Below are 6744 nucleotides of genomic sequence, written 5' to 3' on the forward strand. Positions count from 1 at the left end.
GGCCTTTAAGGGACTGGCACAAAGTCAGCCTCTTATCCTTTCAGTGCGGCTCTCAAACCTTAGGAAGTGGACCGAAGGAGGGGATTAAGAAGAGAAGGAAAAGGAAAGGGGGAGAAGAAAAGGCCATGCAAAATCAGTTGAGGCGAGGATTGAGATCCAAAGCAATTAATCCCCCACGAAATAACGAGCAAGGGATGGGGAGGGGGATTACGCGGAATCAGTTACGTATTGTATTTTTATTTAGAGAGATCTTTGTATATTTCAATCGGATATTTTTCTTTTCCTCTTCTTTATCACTAGCGTAATCACAATCCATGTTTATCATCTGTGTGTTATTACTTTAGCCACGTGTTTGATTCTTTCTCGCCTTCGTTTTATATACTCCATATTACTATCACCTGATCGTGATCCTTGTCATTGATTTGCTTGCTGAAAAATAATTTTAAGAACTCGCGTAACAATGATACATTTACAAACACACGAGAACAAAAGTGCACATAGATGTGTATTTATACTTTAAATCCACACACGCGGTCACACAAAAGCACACATACACCCGCACACAAACACAAACGAGCTACACACACACACACACACACACACACACACACACACACACACACACACACACTCACACGCACACACTCACGCACACACTCACACACACACTCGCACACATACGCGCGCACACACACACACACACAAACACACACACACACACACACACACACACACACACACACACTCAGACACACACAAAGAAGCATAAACACATACCTTCAGGCTCCATCCTTTCGACCAAGATCTATTTTCCCTTCTTATTCCTTCTCATTGTATTTCTTATAATGTCTTCCTGCAGTCTTCGCCTTCCTGTGCTCCTTCTCGTTTCCCCTTCCCCCTTTCCTCGCTCCCTTACGCTTTGTCTTTTTATTCCTCTTTATGTATCTCGTATATCCTTTCGCATAATTCTTGTCTGTCATTTCCCCTCTGCCTTGCTTTATCTTTCCTCTCCTTCTTCTTGCATTTTACTTCATTCTCTCTTTGTCTGATTTCATTTTCCCCCTCTTCCCTTATTCTGTGATATAAATAAATATAAATATTTTTTTCCTTTTCTTTTTTGTCTTTGTTTTTTAACAAATATCCGGGTTTTTTTTTGTGTTTTTTTTTTAATTCTTTTAATCCAAAGGGAGTTACCTCGGCACAATGAAATGAGCTGATTTTGGTTTCAGCACTTATAACATTCTTTTATTTCTATTATTCAATCGAAGCCTGTCAAGTCAACTTCATTTTATGTCCGTTTCTTTGTTTCATATCAGATCTTCTCTGTTATATATATATATATATATATATATCTAATACAAATGTAAGAAAATTAAAATATGTCGCCGGAATTTCATCATATATATGTATATAATATATATATATATATATATATACATACATATATATACATGTGTGTGTGTGTATGAACTCACATGGTCCCGTTTGCTACATTCAAATTATCGTATAACCTTTTCAATTGAAGCATTTTTGGCCTATTTTCTATAGTCTAACTTCGAAGCTTATATTTCTTAGAGTAGGTGCTCATCTTGTGGCCGCTCTTTGAACACTTTCCAGTTTGGCTATATCCTTTATTAAGTGTGGACTCAGTACCATTGAACTTTACTCTAGACTAGGTTTTATGATGGCTGTAGTGATCTTTCCCATATTTTCGTCCATATACAGGAATGCCCTTTTCATGTTGGCAATCAGCCCTAGCATTTTATGGATTTTTTCATTTATATGATAATTTGCGCTTAGGTTCCTGTTTATGATTATTCCAAGGTCTTTTTCCCTATCTGCTGGATTTAATGCTACGTCTCCTAATTTGTATTGGTATAGTGGACGACTTTTACTTTCTCCGAACCTGACTACATGACATTTATTGGTGTTGAATTCCATCTTTCAAGTGCATCTCTACATGATTAAGTTCTTGATGTCACTTTGGAGGCATTGGCAAGAAACGTCTAATATCTTTTTTTGCATGTTTGTGTCATATGCAAACATATTCAGAAAACTACCTATATCACTGATGAAAATAGTAAACATAATCGGCACCAAGACCTATCCTTGAGGTACTCCGCTACCTACTCGTACCTACTCGTGTCCATGCAGAATGCTTCCCTCTAATTACGGTGTTCATGTGTCCTTCATTAAGGAAGTCCTTCATCCATTCGGGGAGTTTGCGTTTCACCCTACCTAGGTGTTCTAATTGCCTTAATAGTTTTCTTTGAGATACCTTATCAAATGCCTTTTTGAAGTCTAAGTACACAATCCGGCCGCTTCCTACACATGACCTTCCCTCCCTATAACCAATTTGCTTATTTGATATAATTTCGTGTTTTTTTTTCAAGTATTTCAACCCACTGTTTACTAATTACTCTTTCTTACATCTTACTACACTGGTTAACGAAACTGATCTATAATTTAGGGGATTTTATTCGTCGTCGTTCTTATATGTGTGTGTTTGTGTACATTCTTTCACATATATATATACATATGTCTGTATGTGTATAAACATGTACAGTTGCGGAATTATATTTCAGTACCTTTCCTGGGTCACACTTTTGTACATCTGGCAGCCATTTCGATGTAAACATAGAGTAAATAGTATTTTTATGAATGAAGCGAAAACCCTAGGTTGTTTATTACAAAGACTGTGATTGGTAGAATAAAAAAGACCAACAAGTGTATTAGTATCTATTTTTGGAAACTACGTAAGCCATTTCATCTTTCGTTTTCTCCAAACAAGTAATAACCAAACATGTAATATTAACTAGCATTAACTTTGTAGCGGTATATTTTTTTTAAATGCGATTTTCTGTAATTGTTTGTTTATCGACATGGCAACACCTGTGGAGGTTAGGCAGTATATCCTCTTCTTTCAGCACAAAAATCTGAAACTATAGCTACATATTTTTTAAAACAAGAAAACATTTTATTCTTTAAACATTTATGCATGGTAGCTAAATCAAACAAAATCTTTGCTAAATCGCTGATATATTTGTAAATGTTTCTCGTGAACCGTAGCCACGCTATCTAGTAGCGGTTAATCGAACTAATGAAGTGACTGTTTTTTTTTTTTTTTCGCCACCAAACACTGATTAAATAAACAGAAAACATGCAACATATTCTTCATAATAGAACATAATTTGGACGTAGAACCGTAGAAGGGTTACAAAGTTGTAGATGCTTTATCATTGTGTGTGTGTGTGTGTGTGTGTGTGTGTGTGTGTGTGTGTGTGTGTGTGTGTGTGTGTGTGTGTGTGTGTGTAGCGTCTATGGAAATGGAAAATTGGTGATAAAGTAACGAAACTGACGTATAATTCGTTTCTAATGCTAAAATCTGACATTATTTTTCGCTATCATTATTCATAAGTCGTGGCGTTTCTCAGGTTTGCTTGTTTCAACTCGAGGAACTACTAGCTGGGTGGTTCCAAGGAGGGTGAATATCAAAAGTCTAAGAACTAAGAATGTGCTGTACGATATCTAATATCTTGAAAAAAAAAATCTTGTTCATTCTGATGAAATGTGTATAAATATATATGTATATATGTATATATATTGTCATTTATTCAGTCTTTGTTTCCTTCTGTTTGTCAATGCACATCCGTTTCCAGTATATGCGTAGGTGTAGATAAAAATGGCATACTTGTGTTTTGTCCCAAAACCAAAATTTTCATATATTATCTTCTTAGGGTTTTGAATTGAGAAAATGACTTATTTTCGTCAGATACAAACATTGATTCAATAAACAGAAAATTTGCTATGTCATCACTTTAGAACACTGAACGTAAAGCCGTAGTAGGGTTACAATAATGTGTACATATTATATATATATATATATATATATATATATATATATTTCTATACATACGCACACACACACATATATATATACATATATTACATATATATAGTATGTATACATTACATATATATATATATGCATACATATATACACTCACACATATACGTATGTACATATGTATATATGTATTTGTATATATACATACATGTGCATATATACATATAGATGTATACATACACGTATATATATATATATATATATGCATGTATACATGTATACATGTACATATGTATACCTGTATATGGCTTTGTCTGTACATGTACATATATGTGTGTTTATTTATATATATTATACACAATATATAATATATATATATATATATATATTATACATATAATATATATATATTATATATATAATATACATATCATATAGACATATATATATATAATATATATGTTATACACACACATATATACACACATGCATATATATAATATATAATATATATACATATATATAATATATAATATATATACATATATATGATATATAATATATATACATATATATAATATATAATATATATACATATATATAATATATAATATATATACATATATATAATATATAATATATATACATATATATACAATTATATATATATATATATATTATATGTGTGGGTGTGTATATATATGCACACACACAAACACGTACATGCATATTCATATAATATATATAACATATATACACACATATGTTTACACACATTTTTTTTTTTTTTTTTACAACAGCCATTTATTCCACTGCAGGACATAGGCCTCTGTCAATTCACTATTGAGATGTTATATGGCAGTGTCACCCTTGCCTGATTGGATGCCCTTCCTAATCAACCGCAGTTCGGCTCGCGAATACTTCTGCCACGGCGGTGACTTCCCCTACGACACCTGCGTTTGACTTCTCAAGGCGATATGTCGTTTTTTCGCCGTGAGATCGGGCTCGATTCCAGCAGTCGGAGCGCAGGCATTTTTACGACTACCGCGGCGAGGAAGTGAACTTGGGACAATGAGGGTCGGAGTCCAGTGCTCTAACCACTGGACCATCGCTGCAGTCATATATACATACATACATACATGTATATATATGTATATATATTTATATCTAAATATATATATATTATATATAAGTATATATATATATATTATATATAAGTATATATATTATATATAAGTATATATATATTAAATATAAGTATATATATATTATATATATAAGTATATATATTATATATAAGTATATATATATTATATATAAGTATATATAAATATTATATATTACGTTATATGTATGTATGAATATGTATATATATATGAGTGTGAGTGTGTGTGTGTGCGCGTGCGCGCGCGCGCGTGCGTGCGTGCGTGAGAGAGAGAGATAAAGAGAGAGAGAATGATATAAAAAGAGGGAGAACACTAGAGACAGAGGGGGAGAATAAGAGAGAATCACAGAGAGAGCGAGAATGAGAAAGAAAGAGAAAATGAGAGAGAGAGAGATAAAGCGGGAGAGGCAGACACACAAACAGACCTCAGAAGTTATTATCCTAAAAGCCCTATCCCATCGCTTCTAGATGCAGAATTATCCATGATTATGCTGGTATAAAAACTGTACAAATGATATATGAAAGATTATTTCCCAGGTATATATAGTTTTCTGGTTTCCACACACACACATTTATATACTGGTTACATATGTATGTGCATATATATATTTATATAGATAGATAGATAGATATACATATACATATATATACACATACATATACATAGACATAGGCATAGACATGCCCACAGACACACAAACATACATATACAGACAGACATTCATATACATACATATATGTGTGTGTGTGTGCGTGAGAGAGAGAGAGAGAGCAATAGAATTAGTGGCAAAATATAACAGCATAAATGTTTAATTTCATCTTTACGTTGTGTTTGTGCATACACACACACACACACACACACACACACACACACATATATATATATATATATATATATAGAGAGAGAGAGAGAGAGAGAGAGAGAGAGAGAGAGAGAGAGAGAGAGAGAGAGAGAGAGAGAGAGAGGATGGAGAGGGAGGCGAGAAGTGACTGCGAATAATGCATGTCAGGTGTTTTCGCGCATAGAGACAACTGCCGTGAGTACATCTCTATTTTTGTGATTGTTTTATGGGTAACCATTCAGACCAGGAAAATTGAATGTTTGAAAATACAAGATTGGCAACATTAGTCAAATCGAGGCAAAGAATCTGCAAGAAAAAGTTAATGAAGTAATCAAAGTACAGGGAACTGTTAAGCAGATTGAAAACAAATTGTCAAGCAGCCAATGGAAGAGGCAAAAAAGAAGACAGCTACCTATGCCGATGTATCTAAAGCAAAGAAAACTAAATAAAATGGAAAAAAAAAGACATCAAGATCACAATGGAAGAAAGAAAGACAGCTTGCAGAAACGGCAAAGAAAAATTAATTTAAGTCACACCTTGGGCAACACGCAAGGAATATAGCAAATTTGGCTGATGTAAACATGGACATAGTCATATTGGGACATGAAGAGAAAGTTGTAGATAGAATCGAGCGATACAACGAAGACAAGAAATTGATTGTCAATATTCTCAAGGTTATAAACCCCGAATTCTCGGAGCAAAATATCACAGGGATTATTCGAAAAGGGAAAGAAATACAGAAAGCTAAAGTCCTGGCCACACACGAAAAGTATAAGAAAATCTAGATAAGAGAGATTATAACCAAAAATGACAGAGAAATACTGAAAAAAAAATGGAAGAGTTAAAAAACAAAAACGAACAAAGGACTGAAGAAGAAAAAAATCCAGGCA

Source organism: Penaeus chinensis, chromosome 16, assembly GCF_019202785.1.
Source record: "Penaeus chinensis breed Huanghai No. 1 chromosome 16, ASM1920278v2, whole genome shotgun sequence".
NCBI lineage: Eukaryota > Metazoa > Arthropoda > Malacostraca > Decapoda > Penaeidae > Penaeus > Penaeus chinensis.